The 23,386-nt window shown below is 45.6% G+C and overlaps 2 long non-coding RNA genes across 2 annotated transcripts in view; both read right to left on the minus strand.

Annotated features, from left to right (window-relative positions):
* Positions 1 to 23,386, minus strand: part of LOC135383068 (uncharacterized) — an 83,867-nt gene that overhangs the window by 26,226 nt on the left and 34,255 nt on the right. The window lies entirely within an intron of this gene.
* LOC135383067 (uncharacterized) lies at positions 9,998 to 10,381 on the minus strand. Its single transcript, XR_010419643.1, has 3 exons — positions 10,328 to 10,381; positions 10,162 to 10,245; positions 9,998 to 10,069 (listed from the first exon to the last, which is right to left on the minus strand). It is a non-coding gene; the product is annotated as an uncharacterized LOC135383067 (long non-coding RNA).

Below are 23,386 nucleotides of genomic sequence, written 5' to 3' on the forward strand. Positions count from 1 at the left end.
AAAAACAAATACTATTGATTCAGAATATTTTCGCTCCCGCGCTGTTTTTATTCCTTCCTCATGTTCATGTGGCAGTGATGTGTTTGTGCAGTGGGTCGTCATCATATGAGATGTCTTCCTTATTTAAGGGGACCTCAAAATATATTTGTAACGCAAACGCCGAACGTTGGACTCATTTACGTCGTTCAGTCTCCTCTCCCAACGGTGACGATCATAGGGGGAGGGGGTAGCAGGGAACGAGTCTTTCGCGCCCACAGCGCGGAGCGTACTACGTGGCACGCCTGCTGGTAAAATAATGAGGGAAGTCAACGCAAATTTGCGATTCTGGAAGGTGGCTGTGAACACACCCCTGACTATTTAACGGCCTCCTACTATGCGCACGCTGGCGAAAGCGAATTTGCGAAGCTATGAAACGCGTGGTCATCGTCGTCATTGTCCGCGTCCCGCTGCGGTGTTTGGTTTGTAGGCGTATGAAATCATCCGCACAACGGGCTATGGCATCACGTGACTCTCTCTTCTGCGCGTGGCAAAAGAACATGCCTTCTGCGCAGATTTCGCCTTTGGCGGCGACGCCAGCCGCCGGCTCTAAAGCGAAACGCACCGCCTCCAAAATACCGTCGCTACCGGCGCGCCTGATCTGGGGATCTCTGATTGGCTGCACATTATATGTGTAAATATTTGGATGCTATGCTCATTGATCTCCGAGAACTGTCGTCACAGTTTCCTTCGCGCTGTTTGGGCGAGAGTCATTTGATTGAGGCGCGAGTATCCAAACGGTCCGTCGAACGGAGGAGAAAGAAAAACGACGGAGGAGACATCACCAGTCCTCCTCAGGTAACCGAGGATGCGGCTGTATAGAATATGTACCACTCCGCCAATCTACAACGTTGCAAGCTCATTGGCCCAGACTGTGTCCGCGCTCCGATTGCTCGACAATGTTTTGAAATCCCATTTTGTTCGCGCGCATGTGCGTGGAGCATGCCGGCGGCCGTTTCAGCAGTATTGGCATAGTTCCGAACTAGCACGCATCGGCCGGCACGGTGTCCGTCCTCTAGTGTTCCGTGTTTCAGTGGTGTCAGTCGGCAGAACACTTTGTGATTCTACGCGTGTTGTGCTGTTCCTGGAACGGCTATTACCCTACGAACAGTCTATCAACTCCGGAACTGGAATGCTTCGTGAGTTGGAGCGGTTGGAAAGTGGAGAACACGCACGGGCGCCGTCGGATTTCGAGGGCTGACAGCAAAGACAGGATTACGTGCAACACAAGCGCTTCCCGGTCTGCAAGCAGCAGCGAAAGAAGATACTCATCATAAAATGGCACGCACTCATAAAACTGTATGTAAAACTGCCTCGGTATTAAGAAATGAACGGTGTGTTCGTTTTGCTTCAAGTACGAACTTGGGTACAGTGTGTCATCAACGCAGTGGACTTTCTATTCACATTGCATCGATGTATCAGATCTTTGAATCAGTGCTTTGTGTCAAATAAATATTTCTTTTAGCCAAAAGAAGCTTCAGTTATTTTGAATATCGGGTAACGGCGGTAGGCGTGAAATCCGGTAGAAGTCGATGGCAGCCAGAACCGGCCGAAAGGTCAGCCAAAGTTAAGGCTCCTGATTGGCCGACTAGCATTGCATAATTTCTACAACGTTGCAGTCTCATTGGTCCTGAGTCCAGTGTTGTGCGAATTATCTCAAACTATGGGCTCTATGGGGAGCTGTTGGAGTCTGACCACAGGGGTGACACAAACCTGCCATTGTTGTAACTACCCTCAAGCGGGTGCTTATGGCAAAACTGCCATCTTGTCCTGGTCGCACGTCATAGAAAACGTCATTTTGAGGTCATGCGACTTTGTTTACATGTCGTTTTGCCGCTTACCGACATTTTCGCCGTCATAACACCAATAGATAACCGTATTTTGCCAGCGTAAACTATGCGGTGCTTCTTCCGCAACATGGTAGCCCATTTCACCTTAGTTTAAGTACATCGCATCGGCTCGGTAAGTCTTAACGCGCGGTCGTTATCACATCTTTGGAAGTTCTCAACAATACGAAGCTTTATGTGTGAAACTGCGTGTTTTATTGCGAGATTATCGGATAAAAATAATTACCGTGATCGAAAAACGTCCAAAACGTCGCCCAGAAACAACAACCGCATTGTTTACAAACGCTTTGACCGCCGATCATGGACGCCGCCATCTTTAAGGTCACGTGTGCCTTGACGTTTTCTGTGACGTGCGACCAGGACCTGTCCAGGATGCATTGCGTTCGCCCAGCACGCTTTCGTCAACGGAACAATACATTGGATGCCACCGCTGTGAGTCTATGACATCACGTCTGTCCGGCCACGCGTGTTCTCTCGGACTACAACCGTTGTGCACGCAGAGGCTAGTAGGTAGTTTGAGGGTTTTGAATGCTTTAGATTTAGATTGTGGCGAACTGCTAATGTGAGAACGGAATGGCACATCCACCTGATCATCACAACAGCGGGAAGACGAACATGACGGGGAATCCCTGCACCTCCAAAGGACGCAGAAATCGTCACAGAGGAAGTCTGCACTCTTTCGGACTTCCCGCAGGTGAACGGTTAGACAAGCTTGATTACTTTTTGTGACCGAAGGAAGTAATGCAAGTTTATCACGTTAAGTGTATTACGTACAAAATTTACGTGTCACTCGGTACGTTAGCGGCGTTTAATAGTGCAGTGCATTGCCGTAACTTGTGCGTTTCGGCTATGCCGCTAATCAAATTATGTGTGGTTATGCTAGTTGACACTCATGCACGTCGCAACCGTTCATTCATTGTTATCTAAGATCCTTTCACGTATCATACGTATCCCTACGTATCCTTTGACGCAGCGGATCGCGAATACTCTCCTTGTTGCGTAGATTGCAACTGGCACCACAGAACAACGACTAGAACGATTATTCTGTTTAGAGCTCTCGTGCAGAAGCCAGCTCCTCGTCAGTATTGTTGCTACTGCCTCAAGAGAGGTTAGCCATCTGGCTAACCATAGGCTCCGTCGTACTCATGCGCCGCATTGAGTGTAACAAAAGGGAAGATGAAGATTCGTTCAGACGCTCGTTCACCTCGCCTATATGCACCGGCAGTCGTTCCAGTCATCGTCATCCGCACAGTTGTTCTAGTCAACTGCCATTGAAGGTTTCATAAACAGCTTTCCTATGCAGCTTGCTTTCGGCACCGAAATATAGGAAATAATGACTCCAATTGAGAGAACAAGTGTTCAATCCAACATGGCCGAGCAGCTATCACACGTGCTCGAGCAGTGCTGAACCATGAATGGGGTCAGGTGATTCTTCGTCCTCTTCGCAATTTCCTATACTTGACTGAAATCGACAGCTCATTGTTTATTCAATACGAACTCTCCATATATAGCAAGATAATAGCCTCGTACGGCATACTGCTCAACCTGAAACGCAATAATGGTACAGCGCCTTTAGGGGCGGCCAAGCCAAAACAGGCTGCTGTACCTTTGGGTGAAGAGAACACAAGTGTGTCGTAGCAGTACATCTAGCTTGATATACTGTAAACTTGGAATGCAGCGGTACGAAACGGCGATATGAGTGTCGGCAAGAACGAACACAAGTTGCCGCAAAAGTTTAGTAAGAAATTGCTTACTTGTTTTCTGTAAAGGAAAATCTACATTAAACATGCCTGAAGTATATCTACATACTTATGTAGCTTTTTACCACGATCCTCAACTTGAGTTTCGCACCTTTTGCAAGCCTGCTGCATGTTTTAATGCACCTGCGTATTGCGAGATACAGTAGACAATTTCGGGGACGATTCTGGTTGCTTTACGTGATTGCATGATACCTTGACCTGATTTGCGTGGCTTTTTAGCTTCCGACACTACGTGTCATGCCCTGCATGCTTCGTGATATCCGATCAACGACATGCTCTACTACAGCCTGCAAGCCACGTTGCTAACCCGAGTGTTCACCTGTCTGGCGCTGTGCCGCCGACACTGCCTTCCGACGCGCCGATGTTGTCTATCGATGTACTTTGTATGTTTTATGTTAGAGCGTATGGGAAACTTCTATTCAATTTCGTGCCCTTCATTTGTTTGAACCTCAAGGGTGAGATGGGGTCATTTCATGTTGAGGTTGGAAACGTTTGTGTGAGTGGGCGTCAGAAGGTAACATACGCGTAGAACACTAGAACCACTGTGCAGCGTACACTACGTGCAGCCAAAGACCTGTATGTTTTCATATCTTCGTCTGGTTTTAGCGAATTTCGTTCCCCTTTGCACTCAGAAACTTGGACGGACTGTACATTCTACGTGCCGTGTGTCGACATTGGAGCGCACGTTAAAGGTCAGCTATGCCGACATGCCAAATAATCGAGACGGTTGTGATATTCTTGAAAGCCCACATCCAGCTCTCCCCAAAATGCACCTTCATTCTCCCAGTTCGGTAGAGTACCATGTCAAAAAAATAGATAATTCATTCCGAAACACACATGGGCGCAGCCATTGTTATGATGTAGATGCACCCGAACGGGCATTGTGACGTCCTTCGTGTGTGACGGCATTGTGTGTGCATTCCTACTTGTCAGTGGATTCCAGCTACGGCTGTTCGTGGCTTCACGTATCTGTGCTTGAAGATGGCGGACAGCTGGGTTCCGCGATAAGTAAACAGTGCAGCAGCTGCGAACTCATTCGTGAGCCAAACTCTGCGCAATGTTGTGACCGGAATTCGTCGTTTGTGTTTTGTGAGCCCCGTACACTTTGTATCAAGTCGCGTCTGCGTTAGCCCCTTTACAGCACTTGCACATTGCAGAGTCCATTATCTTAGAACATTCACTAACTCTCAACAGCCGTTTTAGCAAGAAAATGCCGACAGCGTTTTATTTTTGCAGGAAAAAATCGTGCTATGTATTTGAGAAACCGCATATACTGCTATGGGACAAGTTTTACGCACGATTTGCCAATGTGCAACACCGTCGACGATGTTGTGGAACGGCGAGCGACGTAAAACGAAATTCAAATCACGTTTTAAACATTTTGTGGGATTCTGTGAGTTTTAAAGTTGCTTTCTTTGAATGCCACACTCCCTTGTCATGCTGCGTCGTCTGGCACGCTACAAACGACTGCATTTCAGACGACTGGATTTTGTTTGCAATGACCATCGTAGCACAAAAACATGCACATCAAAGTTCCAGAAGCCATGTGTTTGCACAGTGTGGAAACGCAAATGAAATCCCAGAGCACATATTACCACTTAGAAATAGTGTTTTTAGAAATGTGGGGTCTGAAGAGTTAGGGCATAGCATAGACTAGGAACCAAATCAGTGGGTGCACCTTATCCCTCTCTAGAGTGCGGTTTCAACGCACAGATCAGCCCATGGGGGTGTAAGAGTGTTAGAGGCAATTTATGTGACTTGTCGTCCTGGCTGACATCACTAGCGAGCCTCGGAATTAATTCCGTACTCAAGAATTATTACACAAATCACTTTGTATTTAATATTTATCATATAGGACATGATAAACAATATGTTGAGATAGTCGGTATGCGTGGGAATAACAACGATTTAATATGAGTAACTAGGGACGAGACAATACATGTTGGAGCCTATGTCTCCAGACGAATCAGCCAGAAGAATGATCCAGGCCGAGCTCTCGCGCATCGTCTTCAGTGTCCGCAACCCAACCCACTAGCGCCACTACATATGTAAGTTGCAAACCTGTCTGAAGCATTCTCGACTGCCTCTTACCTTTACAGTTAGAGACACGAAAAAGAGTTACCAAACCATTCGCAAAGGGCAGTCTTACAGGTCCAATGTAACTTTCTCCATGGAAGTTATCATACCCAAGCATACCCAATTCACATGAAGCACACTTATATATGCTTGGCCATCTATCTAATCTTCTGAATATATATATGTGTGGCTGCATACGAAATTATTTTTTATGCGCATGCTGTACCTTCCTAGTCCAAATGTGCACACGAATAACAGTGAATATATGTGAAGTAGCAAAAAACAATGCTAGACTCCACCATCATTGTGCCCCTTTAACTTTTCCACATTTATGTCTGGTGAACAGGGAATATCTCACTAGAAAAGACGACATTTGTGTATTGTTTTGCAAGCAAATAAATATATTTATTACCATTTTCCATCAATCAACAATATTGGGACCTGGTGCAATGTCAATAAGGAAAGTACCTCCAAATTAGTCCTATGTATTCAAATGCAGATATGAGAATTCTCTTTTTGTACCTCAGCACAGTACAGTTTCAAAATTAACACACTGCAGAGCATCAGCAATCTTCTCAAGAGGGGAATCACATCAAGCTCGAATAATAGGCAGGGCAATCAAAGCTCCAAAAGACAAAGCAGTTCAAGAAAAATCTGAATAATCGGTTGCCATTGTGATGGGTACTACTATGTACAGTTCATGAATGTAACATGTTACCTCGTTGCATTGCTTCCATGCGAGCACTAGAACAGGGAGCTTTCCAGGCTGCTGTTTTCGTGTTTGTCTGTGCTCTTTTTGTTTTTGCTTTTTTGCAATAGCAAAGATGGCCATAGTGAAACATAAGCACCAAAGGACAAGGTGAGGCAGCTACAATGCGACTGCTAGCTCTCAACTGATATATTTGTTAGCAGACTCTGGAATGTACACATTTATGCTGCTAAACAAATGACAATTTAACCAACAGAATAACAGACAAGAAAACAAGAAAGACGTGTTGTGTCTGTCCCTTCGTGTTCCCTAGTCTCGGGGTTTTTACATTATACATTATGCAAGAAAAAGGGGTTATATATCGTCCCCCTCTCCTCCATTCCATTTCACAGGCAGCCCTAGTATCATTCTGAGTGTCTCCTTTGAGATAACGTATCTCGGACAGAAGCAAATCCAACAGCGGACTGCTTACACATGCAACTGTCTCGGATTTCTCTAACCACTTGTTGTTTAAATGCAGCCTTGATCTCTGTGTTCTGGAAATCTAGACAGCATCCACTGTATGTGCAATGTGTAGCCAGACTGCAATGTGTTGCCAAGTTTCTCGAGGGCATCAAACATCTGTCCTTGGCTGCCTGTGTTTCACTATGGCTTTCAGATACAAACTACCCCATTTCAACACAGTAGGAAACACAGATTTGTAAATAGCATCTGTTGATTGCACTGTACATACCCCCCAAATAAAGGATCATAGTTGATACTACACCTTGTGCGATAACGCAAGGAACACAAGAAAGCTATATTTGAAACCACTCTTACATTATAGTCGTAGTATTTGTGTGAAGCTACGCAATTCCTGTCCTGCAAATAATTTAAACCACATGTTTCATCTGGCAGAATGATGATCCCCCGAAAAGCAATTCTCACTTGGCTGGAACCCGGTTCTGAAGCCTATCCCTGACATGTGTAGTGATGTCGAACGTCACGAGCCGCGGCGAGCAAAGATGGACGCCACCAGCGATGCGAGTAACCGAGCTTCTGCGTCATACCTGGGAACGTTGTTGCTGCTTTACCTCATCCGTAAGCTAAATACGGAAAACAGACGAAGACGCAGAAGGTTCTGGGTCCGTGAAATCCACCGTCACAGAGCCGTCGAAGGTGCTTCCGCCACTCTGATTCCAAGGCTTCGTGCAAGGGACCACGAAACCTTCTTCAAGTACGTGACCGCTCAATAAGCCTGAGAATACCCACTGCGATGTACCGTTTGTGCTGATAAAAATGCATGATTACAGCTTCACGCGGATGTCTCCCGAAACGTTCGAGGTGCTGTTCCGTAAGGTACAGGCTTCCATCACAAAGCAAGACACACGGTGGAGACCCGCCATCCCTGCTAGGACCCGCTTGGAAATGACGATCAGGTATTTTCTTCAGGAAAAAGTACACAGTCTATGATATAGTTGGAAACCGGTTGCTATCGCCTTCAGGTGCAATTCAAGTGGTACTGAATGAAAGGGACCCGTGTAATGAGTATTTCAAACAAAGGCACGAATATGGTATTTTATATTCCGTCCTACGTTTGTTTTCTTGTGCACTGTATCAATGTTATAACCAGCAGTGTGCGAGCTAGCATTACGCTTAAATTACGAAAGCAAATGATTATACAGGTTTCTCGCAAGTGGGGACGATCAGCGAAGTCTGTCCTATGCGTTTCGCATTGGGAAGTCGACAACAAGTACCATAATCTCCAAGACTTGCCAGGCCATCTGGGACTGCCTAAAGGACACATATGTGAGGTGCCCGACCAACAGTGCGGACTGGAGAAGGGTAGCTGAGCAGTTCGAGGCACGCTGGAATTTCCCTCATTGCATAGGTACAGCTTAATTCTTGGTGGAGCTCATTCTGTAAAGCCTGCACATTGTACAGGGTGTTTTTTTTTATTGGAAACACAGCGCTTCAGAAAGTTGGCGGTAAATGAAAACTGGAGGCTATCTTCACGCTGTTTGAGTAAGAAACAGGTGCTACTAATTATGTAGCACCTGTTTCTTACTCATGTACCAGGAAAATATTACTTGTTTCGCCTGTACAGCTCCATTCGTGAAGCGTAGTGTTTCCAATAAAAGGAAAACACCCTGTATTTTCTGTGCTACACCATATACACATATGAAGTGTTTGTTTGTTTGTTTTTCAACTGCATGGGTGCACTTGCCAAAGAATAGCAGTTAACATTGATCTTTATTGTTATTATTATGCAGGCGCAATTGATGGGAAACACGTCACGATTGAATGCCCAGCAAACACAGGGAGCAGCAATTTCAACTATAAACACAGTTTCAGTAAAGTCCTTATGGCCGTCGCCGATGCCGAATACAAGTTCCTATATGTCAGCATGGGCTCATACGGAAGTGAGAGCGACGGTGGGATCTTTGCAAGGTCCGACTTAATCCAACACCTAGAATCATCGTCTCTGGGACTGCCAGCTGCCACACCAATTGCAGATGGAACTCAGCTGCCGTATATGATGGTTGGTGATGAAGCCTTTCCTCTGAGAACCTATCTAATGAGACCATATCCCAAGAGGAAGCTTACCCAGCACCGTCAAAGAGTGTTCAATCTGAGACTGTCACGAGCAAGGCGGGTGGTGGAAAACAGTTTTGGAATCATGTGTAGTCGGTGGAGGATTATAAGGAGCCCTTTTAAGGCATCTGAAGGAAATGTGAACAGGTATGTTCTGGCCTGTGTCGCATTACACAATTTTCTCATGAATGAGAAGGAAAGCAGGGCCAGTTATTGCCCACCGTGCTACATTGACCGTGAAACGAGTGATGGGGACCTGGTGCTCGGAGGCTGGAGGGAGGCTGGTGACGCAGTGAGGGGACTCTCCCAGATTGGAAGGATGACTACCAACACATACAGCGTCAGTGCAAGTTCTGTTAGGGAGAGCCTCTCTACATACTTTGTTGGTGCTGGCAAGCTAGCATGGCAAGACGAAGCTGTGCTGAGAGGACAGTTCTAACCATCCATGCAATGTTTGTTAAGTAGAGTGACCAGATTTGTAAAGCATGTTAACCGTATGGCACATTTATTTCACTTATGACATCTTATTTGTCTGCATCTAGCTGTCCTTGAAATTGGTAAAGGAGTGACTGGCACTGGTGTATGAACCTGCTCCGAGAGTCGCTGGGGAGCTCCCTTACTGAGGCTGCAACATAATTGAAAAACATGTCGATGCGGTCCAGCTTCGGCTGCTTCGCCAGCCTTTCCATCGTGTCCATGTATGCAGACCGGAGCTGCGACAGTCCATCATCATTATCCTGACTGGTGAGAAGAAAAATACACTAAGGTATGGCAGTCAAGTGCACATGCAGATGGTGGTCATCTGACCCAACAACACTTACGCACGCCTCTTCGTCCCCGTGGAAGACCTGCGAGAGGGCCTCTGTGAATCGAGGGAAACAGGTGTACTGTGCCATTGAAGGCACAACAAAGTTTTAGTGTCATGTGCCCATAAGCAGGGTATGGATTGGCATATCCGTCTACCTATACAAACAGACACTGGGTCACGTACTTACTCTGGTGCCCTGGGTATGCTCGCTGCTGCATCTGTAAGGCAGCTGTCGTCAGCTTGTGCGGCCGTGCTTGGGCTGCAAAAAAAAAAGTTAATGGGGTGCCATGACACAACTTTCGTACATTCAAGAGCAGAAGCCAAAATTTGTTAGCAATATGAAGTACGTACCTAAGGTCTACATCTGTATCTGACAGCATCTGGGAGCATCCCTGAGCACTGTCGCCGCTCCCGGAAGACAGCATGATGCTCTGTCTAGAAAATCAATCATTCTTCCGTTACTGTGGGCTCTACTTGTTCCACGTAAACAGCTAGGGAAATTTTGCGACGTTCTTACTGAAGTAGGGCCAGGGATGGTTCTTCATCCGCGATCACGAGATTAGAGACTGGCCTGGTCGCACATGAAACGCGTGGTGTTATTTTAACCAAAAGAAGGTGTGTGTTTACCTGGCGTCAGACTTCTTTTGACATAATACCGACTCCAGTATCTTGAAATATATCCATGATACCGGGGGCACCGCCGCTGCTCCACTCCGCAGTTTGCCGTCGTGGTCCTTTTTCAACTTACGGTATCTGTCCCTCAAGTTTACCCATTTCTTCATGGCTACATCTCCTGCAACAAGGCAGCACGTAAGATTATACTGTTCGGTAGGTAGGAGGATGTGGCTCATATGTAAATTACGTACATCGATCGATCGATCGAACACTGGACGAGAAACGCCTTCGGCGTTGTGCTTGATTTCCAATGCATGGGGTTCACCTGAATGTGCCCAGCGGGAACAACGGCACTCACCTGTCACGCCAAGCTTTTCGCCGATGGATTTCCACGTGTTCTCCTTTCTCTCTGTATCCTTAAAATCAGGATGCGACATATCATACAAACAAGGAAACCTTCTCACAAGTTCAATTAATTTCTCGGCATCAAGCTGAGAAGCCGCCATCTTTGCTGACTGTATGGTTGCCAGCACCGTTTTCTTCATTACGCTGCGTTCAACCATGTTGACTATATTCCGTGCGGGCCGTTCATTGGTTGGATGTGATGTGGGCGGGACCACGGCAGGGCAGAAGTTGAGCATGGCTCAACTTCCCTTTGCCGTGAGACGGCGGCCAGAACGGCGCCATTACGGCGTCGGAACGACACAATTTGCCGTGCCGTTCGCCGTTGCCGTGCGCCGTTGTCGTATGTGAGAACTAGGCTTGAAGCTAAGAAATAAAATTAGTAGTTAAATGTACAGTACATAAACACATGTCATAACATGACAGTTTTCTTCCTGCATTCGTGCACTGCCATTCATCCTACTTAAACACTGAACTGTACTGACAGCATTAGTACTGAATTATAGGACAGCATTACGCACTCATTTGACAGAACTTGAACAGGATTACATAGCACATGATAAAAGTAAAGTGAACATAATGTGCAGCTTTCCATTTACACTTATGGCCGCAGCAGTAACTCACGAAGGCCACTGCTAAGTTGTGTTGAGAAACACCACTTTCTATTTGCCATGTCTACGTACTATGAAACGTACCCGACCTGATCCAAAGTAACCGTTCTGAGTCTGGAACACACAAAGAGCAAAGCACAACACACGCTGCAACATTAACAGATAGACAAATCAGCTGTGGCGAGCTCCACCTTGGGACAAAGTCAACAAGTAATTCACCAAAAGTCGATGAGTGCCTGAAATGTAACATCCCTGACTGGTAGCAGCACGGTTCACGTTCAATTCCTCGTGCTAGCACCGACTCGCCTTTTCATGAATTATTTGTTGAAATTTCCATGTGCTTGAAAACATGAGCTATTCATCAACCATTGTATCCTCATGAGGTGATGTGGGTTTGTCATCCCAAAGAGACTCCCATTCTTGCATGTGTCCTTATGGTTGCTCACCACTGCAAAAAAGAAAAATGATTTAATGACAAGAAATGGACAGTCATGTTTACTTTATAATGATTGTGCACAACAGAAAGAAGACTTTCGCACAAAAGGCTGTACTTCTTGAGGTCTAACATCAAGTTACAAAATTCCAGAATATATAAGACATGTTGTAAGGTAGAGAACAAGTAGAGTGAGGGTTGGTACAAATATACAAATAAAAATACAAACACAGTATAATAAAATAAAAGAGAGTACGACGCCATCAGTTTCAAACAGACAAGGGATGAATTGTGTAGCATAACACATGAATGACCATGGCAGACATAACTATTTGGCACAAAAGGCATTCACGGGCGACACATTCAGAGAAACAGTGCTACGGTGTCTTGTCAACTCATCCCTTGCCGGCTTGAAACTGATGGAGTTGTGCCCCCTTCTTATTTTATTATATATGTTTGTATATTTCTTTTTATGTCTGCACCAACCCTCACTCTCTGCCTTACAATATGTTTTATATATTCTGTGGTTTTGCAACTTCATGTTAGACATTAACAAGAGCAGCCTGGTGCGCGAAAGTTTCGTCTCAATAAAATTTAGATGCTCTCAAAGTCTTCTTTGTGTTGTGAATCTCTATCGCAGGATGCCTGCAAATTGCTCTTCTACGTACTGTGATGTTCCAGTAAGATTATGGACTTTGCATAAAAAGACTGCACAGCACTGCTCAGGTGTTTTTGCCTATCGAACAGCATGTATGCAGTATGCACACAGTATTTGTACAGGTATTTCAGCTTGCATGCCAATCCAGTGTGAAGTTGACAAATAAATAGTTGACTAACGTAGAGAAACGGGGTAGTTGGTAAGTCATACTTCAGGTTTTTTGCAGCAGAGATAAGAACGGAAGAAAGGAACAGGACAGCTGCGTACTGACAGGCCGCTGCCCAAAAATGTAACACCCCGTCTGGTCATCTGCCAGTTCACTGCAAACTCTGCGGATGTGAACCACTATTTAAAAAAAACACACAATAGAAGGTACCCTTTCTAAACCAAGTGGATCGGGAGATCCTTGAAGCCTACTTGATTAATAAAGTAGGTTATAAATGTGTAAGCACACCGTCCATTGATATCAAACAAGCTGAGATAATGTATCTCGATAAGGATTTTTTGATTTGATTTGATTTGGGTTTTTTTGGCGCAAGAGCAGCTCTGGAAATCGATAAGGATTCCTTGTCTTCACGTGGCCTAATGTTCCTAGTCATCATGTGTTTGTGATATACCTAACCCATGGAAATTACCTATTTAAGTGGTTCACCAATAAAAAAAATCCGTCAGTTGTGAGTACGCAGCCATCCTGTCTCCCTCTTCCGTCCTTGTCTCTCTGTTGCGAAATATCTGATATAAATAGTTCACATTTTTCTTAGCTCTCAGAACACGGACAGTGAATTAATAAAAGTAGACAACGTTAACATGAATTCTGCGCTATTATTCAATCAAACACTCACACATAGTAAAGGCACCTTCCTCATTGGACGCTGATGACAGTGAAAATTCTAAAACGCTATCAGAGACGATATCAGCTTCTACGTGTCAGACAGGATTGCATGTCCAACAGTAACCCAGTCAACAGTAACAAAAATGCAAAAGACAAATTAACTGAACTAATGTAACGTACCTTCTACATCAGGCAGTGAAGCTTGTACCACCCCATCCACAGGAACCAGTGTCTGTACAGCAAAAGTGCTTGAACTCGGAGCTAGCAGCTAAACCGAATGGCGACCTTTGTTTTCCACCCTGTAAGCACAGGATGTAATGCTGAGGGCAGATTTAGAGAGGTGTCAAGATGTCTGCATGAGAGCGCCCATGAAAAGTGGAAGATTTGTGAATACTCAAATTATAACATCGCATTGTCATACCTGCTGGTGGCAGACTGCAACTAACGTGTCAGCAATTTCTTCATGCACCAGGTGCAAGCCACATCCTGCTTCATTTCCTGCTTCAGCGTGCACCTGTGGTAATTCACAAGTTATAGATTATCAATTCTGTTATGTTGCTATAATCGTGACTATATCAGAGTAAGCCCGTGGAGTAAGCGTAGGACAGCTGCACAATCGAATCATGAAGCTTGCTATTTTTATATCTGAACTACAGCTTACCTTCTTGCTCTCGTTTTTTGCTTGATCCTCCGTCACACGTTCAAAATTTGTGTGTTGGGCATCTCAGATTTTCATCAGACGATTTCGTGCCGAGATTCCAAATTGTCTCTGGAGTCGCGCGTAACCTATGATGACATTCGTGGACGAAATCCTTGGAGTGGAACTTAGCCAGCACCGCTGTCGCTGTCAGCCAAGAGCTTCGCACTGCTTGGTCTTTTCGCAACCTATAATAGGCGTATAATAGCAGCGTAGCACCGTCGCATTCTCGACAACTTCGCCGTGGCACATCACGTATCATATCGTTCCAGCCCATAAAAGGCAAGGTCAACACAAGGAAGTGCACTTTCCAAACGACGCCGTGCCAAAAAATATTCACATGCTTTGTTTCCGGCTTAGCAATAACATAACAGCTGTTCGCTTATGTACGATGCAGAGAGGACGAAACGAAAGAATCCAAGTGGCCAAGCCAAGAGTCCATGCCAAGCCAAAGACAGATAAGCCGAGAGCAGTGACGTCGGTGCGCCCGTGTGCAGGGTTTGCCGACGGTATGACGCGCGGGCATGGAAACTAAAAAAAAAAGTTTTCTAAAAAGCTACAAACAGTTGGACCAAGATATTTCGTACACATATTCAGTGTTCGCTAATGAACACACAGCGCGAGTTTCGCTCAGTTCACTTCAAAATCGGCATATCTGACCTCGAAGAACCTCGAAGTGAACAAAATTAATGTTGAGACTGGCGTCCGTCTGTCTCTAAGCGAGACTTCGCTCACGATCGGTGTTTCGCGACGTAAAGTCACAAATTATTTATTTTCCGAGATATTGTCCGCCTCTGCGCCTTCGTCTGTTCAATGTCCTAATATACACTGAAAATAATGACCCTGGCTCGTTCACGGCTTGTACCCGCCACGCAAGCTGATCGCGGAATACATACTTCTCCTCCCTTTTCGCAAGCCATATGAAAATGCGGCTGCCACGAAACATGTTGAACCGCTACAGGGTGATTTCACGGGGAGTCGACAGGCAGGTGCGGTCGACCACTCAGATCCCCCCCCCCCCCAATTGGTGTTCCACCTAAATTGCGGGACCTTAAGCAATTACCCTCTCGAAACAATTGGCACCATTGAGGAAGGCTTTGGACAATTTTTAATTGAGGAAATTTATTTTTCAATTGAACTTTGAAAATTGCCAAGCGAACCTCACTTTTTTTACAGAAATATGAAGTCCTCCACGGATAACCGCAGACCCAACAAAAACTATGCACAGTAGCACAACAAAAATACGATAAAAAATTGGTAGAAATTCCGCAGCGCACCAAAGCTGCGGGGAGAGGAGGAAGTGTTCTTGCCTCTTGTTTTACGTTTCTTTCCCCCGCTTTGACCTTGACGCTGGTAACAACCGTCTTATCACAAAGAAAACAAAACAACCGTTTTATCACAACGAAGGCAAAGCAAATGAAGGCGGGGACACTTCCTCCTCTAGACGCACATTTCGCGCGCGCTCCTTTGCAAAAATCAAGCAGGCGGGGCTAAAGCGTAACTTCGCGTAGCGAAGCGTAACACTAATTTTTTCGACTATATCTGTCACAATACTGTGCATAGTTTTTGATGGGTCTGCGGTTATCCTGGGAGGACTTTATATATCTGTAAAAAATAAGCGAGGTTCACTTGAAAATTTTCAAAGTTCAATTGACAAAAATAAATTTCCCACAATTAAAAATTGTCCAAAGCCTTACTCAATGGTGGTACTAGTTTCCAGAAGGTAATTGGCGAAAGTCACACAATCCTCCGGCGAGTACGTCGCCAGTTAGAATTTTCTATCGCTTTAGGTGAAACACCCTGTATATGAAGCCGAGTGCTTAGGGGAGGATACAGCTGAAAATATCTTATAGTTGTGTTTTTTAAAAACGCTTCTATTGTCACACTTTTGTTGCTCTCTTCGCGTCGCCGACACTGCTGATAGCGAAACCAGTATATGATGCGTCCGTAACTATGTCATCTAGGCACGGCTTCATACCTGAGTGCACTTTGAGTTGTTATGCACTCTTAAAAGAATTTCCCCGCATAGCACGCTATCAGCCAACCAATATCCCGAATGACATCGTTCTGCCTCCTGGTTTGTTACAAACGGTAGCGAACGCGTTTTGGACCGTTTTGCAGTTATGTTAATGGCACATTTCCATGTTTGTATATCTGTCCGCGAGTGTCTTCCGTTTGGCACGAGCTTGTATCACTTTGACCCCCTACAATCTTTGACCTTCAAGGGCATACGAGTCGACAACGAAACTATACAGTTCCACTTTATTCCTGTGAGTTGAGGCAGGGGAACTGTTATAGGGGAAGTTTACTTGACTAAAAAAAGTACAAGGCTCGTGCATTATACATCGAGGCCGAGACGCTAACTTACTCTCATCGGCCGTCCGGAAACCTGAGAGCGCGCTAAGAGCGACCACAGGTGTTCAAAATACCGGGTGCCTGTCTGCTCTCGTTATCTGATCCTTGCGTGCCGATTCTGTGTGCATTTGGCTGAGTCGTCTGGTTGTACAATCTCAGACTCCTCGTTCATCAACGACGATGGTCCCGAAAATCCGACGCCAATTAGTTGGGATGTTTCTGTGCAATTTGATGTAATGCATTGCAATAACCGACGAAGGATGCTGAGAGCATTTCGGAATTCCTTCGGAGAGACCATGGCGTCTCTAGGTCGGGGAGAGGTCTGAGATCGGCTCGTGGAATGCGGTTTCAGGTTAGCGTCGCACGTGTGCGTACAGCCAGGAGCGTAAAACTGTGTTGCACGGAACATGGTGACGTAGGCAGTCACGCTGGTAAGTGAAAGGCGGCGTTATAGGTATAACTTCGAATGTGCATTCTTTTTCGGAATTCCTGAATATACGAGCTGTGAAACGTGTTCCGTTGACGAACACCAGAACTTTGGGTATGCCGTGGGTTGCAAACCGCATGCATGACCTCTGCTGCTGTGGCAGCCATGAGTGCTGCGAAATATATGTGACCCAAGCAGCTGTCCAGTATGATGAGGTGTGGGTTGCCTCTGTAGTCGAATAGTCTCCGAATTATCTCTGTAGTCAATTGCGACTCGCTCCCAAGGTGTGTGGGGGCCTCCTTCAGTGTTAGCTTTTTGCTGAGTGGTCTCCTCTGTGTGGATACACAGGCCGTGCATGACTTGATGGGCCAGTACACAGTTTCGCGGGCACGTTTTTGAAAGAGCAGTCTAGAGGTAGACAAATTGTTTGTTTTTGGTCGATATGGAATGTTAGACACACGAAAACAGTTTTCCCACAATTACTGCAACCGCAGCGAAATTGGGACGCCTGCAATAGCCCCCGAATCTCCCGTGCCCGAAACACCCTCCTTCGCCTTCACAATTGACACGTGATGAGCGCCGCCACACGCGTCACTCTGTGACGTGAGTGGCAGGGACGCCCCCCATTGGACCTGGGATCACATGATCGAGGTGAGCAACACCGAGCAGGCCGGAGCATCTGCTACCGCTTCGGAGAGGATAGGCGTTCTCCGGCTGCATGATGTCCGAAACGGAGGCAGTGTTACTAAGGCCAAAACGGTGTTAGTAACGCGTCTCCGCCTAGAATTTCCAAACCACTTGAGAGCAGCTCCTAGTGTGATTTGAGCCATCGTAGGGCTATTCCAGATCTGTTCGGACCTAAATTTTTGTCTCGATCTGACAAACGGGGCGCGACGGGGCAACTCAAACGTCGTCATGCCAGTACTGGACAGCTGTTTCGCCCTTAGTGGGCTATAGTCAGCAGTACGCAGGCAGGACACGTTAGAGCGGATAGCGTCAGCAGGTTATGTACGCGTAGTACGGTGATTCTTCTCCGCTCAAACGTTGCCTGCCTCCGTACTGCTGACAATGGTCCAATAAGGCCGAAACAGCTGTCCAGCACTGGCGTGACGACGTTTGAGCACTTACGAACATATGCATATGTGGAGCCAAACAGCTTCGGCTACATTTTGAGTGAGCATTCCAGTAGTAAGTACTGACCACGTTTATCGGGAAACGCACATCTTCGTCTAAACACGATTAATTATGAAAGAACTGATGTTCTGAGGCTGGAACAACATGGAAGGGACAAATCCATACAACACCTCAATTTGTCTAACAAATTAACGATGAAAGATGAAAGTCACTGAAAAGGTTAGCTAGCTGTAGGACTCGAAGCCACATATTCTGGATTGCCGAGAAGATGTGGGTTCGAGTCCTACAGCTAGCTAATCTTTTCAGTGACTTTCATCTTTCACCGTTAATTTCTTAGGCAAATTGAGTAGTTGTATGTATTTGTCCCTTCTATGTTGTTCCAGCCTCAGAACATCAGTTCTTTCATGTTGAACAGCTGCCGCCTGCATCGATCCCGTCGTATGAATGTGTGTATGAGTGAGCAAAAATGTAAAAATGAAAGGAGGAAGAATGAGAGAGAGTGGCTGGTTTGTCCCTTCAGATGACGCACCCTGGAAGTCGCTGAGAAGGCGTGTTAGCTTAGCTCAATTTGGTAGAGCCCTGGACCGGCAATCCAGAAGATGTGGGTTCGAGTCCTACAGCTAGCTAGCCTTTTCAGTGACTTTTATCTTTCACGATTAATTAATCAATTAGAGGTAGTTGGGACCCCCCACAGTAATCAGCACCCTCCAGGGAGTCACCACACTAATTGGGGAGCGTCTAACTCGTGTCCAGACCAGTTGTGCGTTTCCGGATAATCATGGTCATAAAAAAAATAGATGGAGATAGAGTGGAGAGAAGGTCAATGACGCCATCTTGAAGAAAGTGGTCTGGAACGGCCATTGACCATCGCTGGGCGACGGAGCACAGAGGCAGATTGCAAAGCATTGCAGCTATGACCACCAGTTCCGGATATCCTGTGACGTCAGCTGTGATGTCATCATGGCATGTCTGGGCAAGTTAGGACAGCTCTGGACATGCTAGGAGAAAAACACTCATAATACAGAGGCTGGGAAAGCAAAAGTAAATATGCTAAACATCAATAGCTATCACCAAAAAGAATTAGTTACACAACAAATGAGACCACCACAACAGCAATCACAGGGAGCGCAGAACGATGCGACTTCTCCATCCGACAGCCAGGCAGAGAACTGACTCGTAATGTTTTTTTCCCCTGTATAAAGTCCTGCAGCTGCATCTCCTAGCGAGTACTTGCTCAACTAATTTGATGACAAAATTATTAAGAATCACGCCAGCGCTACTCCTGTTCCCAAGGCACAAGAAGATAGAAAATGGCGGGGATGCCCTGACCAGCGCCCGACATGCACGGACATGAAATTCATAAAAAGGGGGACAAAGTTATCACGTGCAAAAGAATTAGTTACACAACAAATCAGCCCACCATAACAGGAGTCACAGGGAGCGCAGAACGATGCGACTGCTCCATCCGAGAGCCAGGCACAGACCTGACTCATAGTGCTTTTTTCTCTTCTATAAAGTTACGCATCAGCAGCCCCCCTAGCAGTTACTTTCTCAAGTAATTTAATGGCAAAATTATCAAGAATCACGCCAGCGCTACTCTCGTTCCCAAGGCAGCTTTTGCGGAAGATAGAAAATGGCGGGGATGCCCTTAGAGGTACAACAGCAATCAGCGCCCGACATGCATGGGCATGAAAATCGCAAACAAAGCGGCGACAAAGTTGGCGAAAGAATTAGTTACACAACACATCAGGCACGAAGATCGCAGAACGACACGTCCATTCCGTCTGACAGCCAGGCGCAGAACTGAATCGTAATGCTTTTTACTCGTCTATAAAGTCATGCATCTGTCCCTCTTACGGTTCATTTCTGAACTAATTTAATCGCAAAATTATTAAGAATTGTTCTAGCACTATTCCCATTCAGGGCAGCACTATCGACATCGTGAAGACAAGAATGTTCCTTGTCACAAAGAAAACAAAATACAAAGCTAGATGCGTCAACAGAGGAAAGCAGGCATGTTGGGGCATGTCAGGAGCGCTATTACACAGGGACAAATCACATGACTGCTGTGCAACAGAGGAAAGCAAACACAGAGAAAAGCTTGAACAGAGTGAAAAGACACTCACCATTATCGGACACATACACTACATTCCCTCATTGTTAATCTGCTCGTCACAAAATCCACCGGCATCGTCGAACACCATTCACCAGTGACGAACTACACATCCATACCCCATCAGAGGCAAACGGAGAAGTGATTCCTTGCGCCCTCTGCAGACCTTTCTCATAGGTCGTGACATCATCTTATTGTCACAGGGCTACACTGTTTTTTTCCACTAATGTCCAACACACTTCCTCTGGACAAGGTCCACCTGAAACAATAGAGTCATGGTATGACGTCATCATGCACCTGCATGGCTCAAGGACGTGTACGCTCTTGACAGGGAACCTGCTATTTATTGAATCACTATCCCAAGATTATTTCCTATATTCTACTATAACGATTGCCTAGGAAACTATTGCAGAAAAACACCATGCATGAAAGCTGATTGTAGCAATTAAGCATTTCCATTCTAACTCTCTCATTCTCTCTCATCTCATTCAGCTAACTGAATAATGATGCTTTGTTCCTCCTGAATAAAGTGACACACCTGTCCCCCTTGCGGTTACTCTCTGAACTAAATAAATCCAAAATTATTAAGAATCGTGCTAGCTCTACTCCCATTCAAGGCAGCACTATCGACATCGTCAAGAATGTTTCTTTTCAAAAAGAAAAAACTACATGTAGAAGGAAAGCATGTCAGAACAGGTCTGGGCATGTCAGTGTATGTTTATCAGACAACAAGGGGGAAAAAGCGAAAAGAAACACTTGTACAAAGCAGAAAACCAGCATCAAACTATTTCTAAGCACACGGACTCCTCGTATTCAAAAACAGTGCTCATCATAAATCCGTACAGGACAATACACACCATTTTTCTATTGCTACACTTTTTTCCAGTAACGGTCAATGCATTGCTACAGACACCTGAAACACTGCGTGACGTCATCACATCCTGTCTGAAGAAGACAGCGGCAAAGACAAACACTCCTATTATTTATTGAATCGCAAGGTTATTTCCTTTGTCTCTCTCTGTACTCTTAATGACGTTCACTTTTACAATAAAATTCAACAAAAGAAGCACCGTGCAGGAATCTTGATCTTAGCGATTTTCACATCAGGCTCATCATGGTCATTAGAATCACAACACCAGTAAGCTACCACTGCTCATTTAAAATAATAAGTGAGACCACTCAACATCATCACCCGGCTTATGTAATACATGACAGTTTCTATGCTCCTATAGTCGTTGTCTGAGGCTACACCTGCGAGCACTACAAAGCACAACACAGAACGCCTTTACGGGAACAGATATATGATGTGATTGCATTCCCACTATATTATTGATTTTCTATCTTGCATTGCAGTTTAGAAAAACTACTACAAAACTATAATTTTAAGAGCCTATTAAAATTCTACTTCTATGGAAACTATAATTGCCCTGTTACTGGGATCGCTATTAATCAAGCGCTTCAATTTTTTCTGTCTTGCCATTTCAGCCTATCGGATCTTGTCATGCAGTGAAGCAGACTCACATCCAAAATAATTAATTTACACTGAGGGTGCCGGGCTTCAGGAATTCCTATCCTGCGCTCAGATGCAAGGGTTTCTGTACGAATACCTATAACAACTGACTTCTTCAACATACCGAGCTCCTAACAACATCGAAGAAACAAGCAGAGAAACCGACTTCTGATGAATTCAGCTTTACCATGCGACTTTCTTCTGCGCAAAAACAGTGATTTCAGGAAAGAGCAGCAAAAATTGTACGCACTTGTGCTGGAAAAGAACAAATAAGAAACTAAGAAAAAGACACTCATGTCTGGTATCAGATAATTCTTGCATAATACTACATACACAGCCACATTGTCCCTTCGTAAAGAAAGAACAGGACAAGGGCACACAAATTCCTTTAAGCGAGAAGGGAAAAGGCTTAAGACGAGCGCTCAGGAATAATAGCAGAGTCACTTGACATCGCTACGAAACTCAACAGCTAACACAAGATAACAACAAGATAATAACGGGAGGGGGGGGTAAAATTGAAACACTGCTCCACACGCCCCGACATGCCATGATGACGTCGCAAACCAAAAAAGCACACATGCGCGCGCGCACACGGCGGCTTAGGAATGCACAAGGAGAGGTGCTTTATTGGAATTTCTCCTCCACGATCACATACCAGCATTTCTACACAAATACTTATAACTGCATACAGCTCACTTCGTCAACACATCAAGCAAAGTGAATACTGACACTCAACAACATATAACAAAAAACAAACAAATTCAATTCTCATGAACTCTCCTCTGCCGAGCGGCTTCCTTCTGCTCTACCTGGATGCTGACTTTTTCCCCTCACCTATATTCTGAGTAAAAGCAGTGAAAGAAGAAAAGAACCGCGAAAAATTACACGTATTTGCGCCCCAATAGCTGTAACTGCAAGAAATCGTAGCGCACGCTAATAAACTGAGAAAAAGACGCCCATTTCTGCCACCAGATAATTATTGCATAATGCCACATACAACAACAACAACAATATTTTCAACCTTGGAGAATGGGGAGTTTCATCGCCACAGGCGATACTCTACCCCACTGCTGGATGGAATGTGGGGAATGAAATAACGAGCCCCTTCACAATAACGATCGAAGTCCGATGGTGTCCGGAAATGTCAGAAGAGCTTTGAGCGCAGAGCGTTGCTGGGCTGGATTGGGCCAGGGATCAAGCAATTTCGATAGGGAGAAAGGGCGAGAGTCCAGCTGACGAAGAGACTCGGAGAGTGTGGTTCGGGAAGGTTCGTAGTGAGGACAATGAAGAAGAATATGCTCCAGATCCTCAAGAGCACCACAGTGGCAGCAGGTGGGAGAGTCAACTTGTCTCAAGCGGTAACGCCACTGAGCTGTAAAGGCCACATCGAGGCGCATCCGGTGGATCAATGCAGCATCTTGACGAGAGGTGTTTCGTGGCATGCGGAAAGCGAGCGTGGGATCAACTCTGTTCAACATAGAGGGGGGAAGAATGTCGGCTGTCCGTTGGCGGGAAGCCAGGGGTGTCACTAGGCGTCGCAGAATTGAACGGCGGTCTCCTCTCAGCAGAACAATACGGGTCCGTTTCCAATACGAGAGTGCTGCTTCTGCGGCGGTGTCGGCCTGCTCGTTCCTCACGACACCAAAATGGGCTGGAACCCACTGGAGAACGAGCCTGTGGCCTGCAGCGTAGATAGTGTGGTAAGCCATTAACACGTCAGTGACTAGGGGTGCGGATGGGCCTCGTATGCCGGAATTTTCAATTGCTTGAAGTGCAGATTTGGAGTCTG

The sequence above is a fragment of the Ornithodoros turicata genome, chromosome 2 (assembly GCF_037126465.1).
Source record: "Ornithodoros turicata isolate Travis chromosome 2, ASM3712646v1, whole genome shotgun sequence".
In the NCBI taxonomy this organism is placed as follows: domain Eukaryota; kingdom Metazoa; phylum Arthropoda; class Arachnida; order Ixodida; family Argasidae; genus Ornithodoros; species Ornithodoros turicata.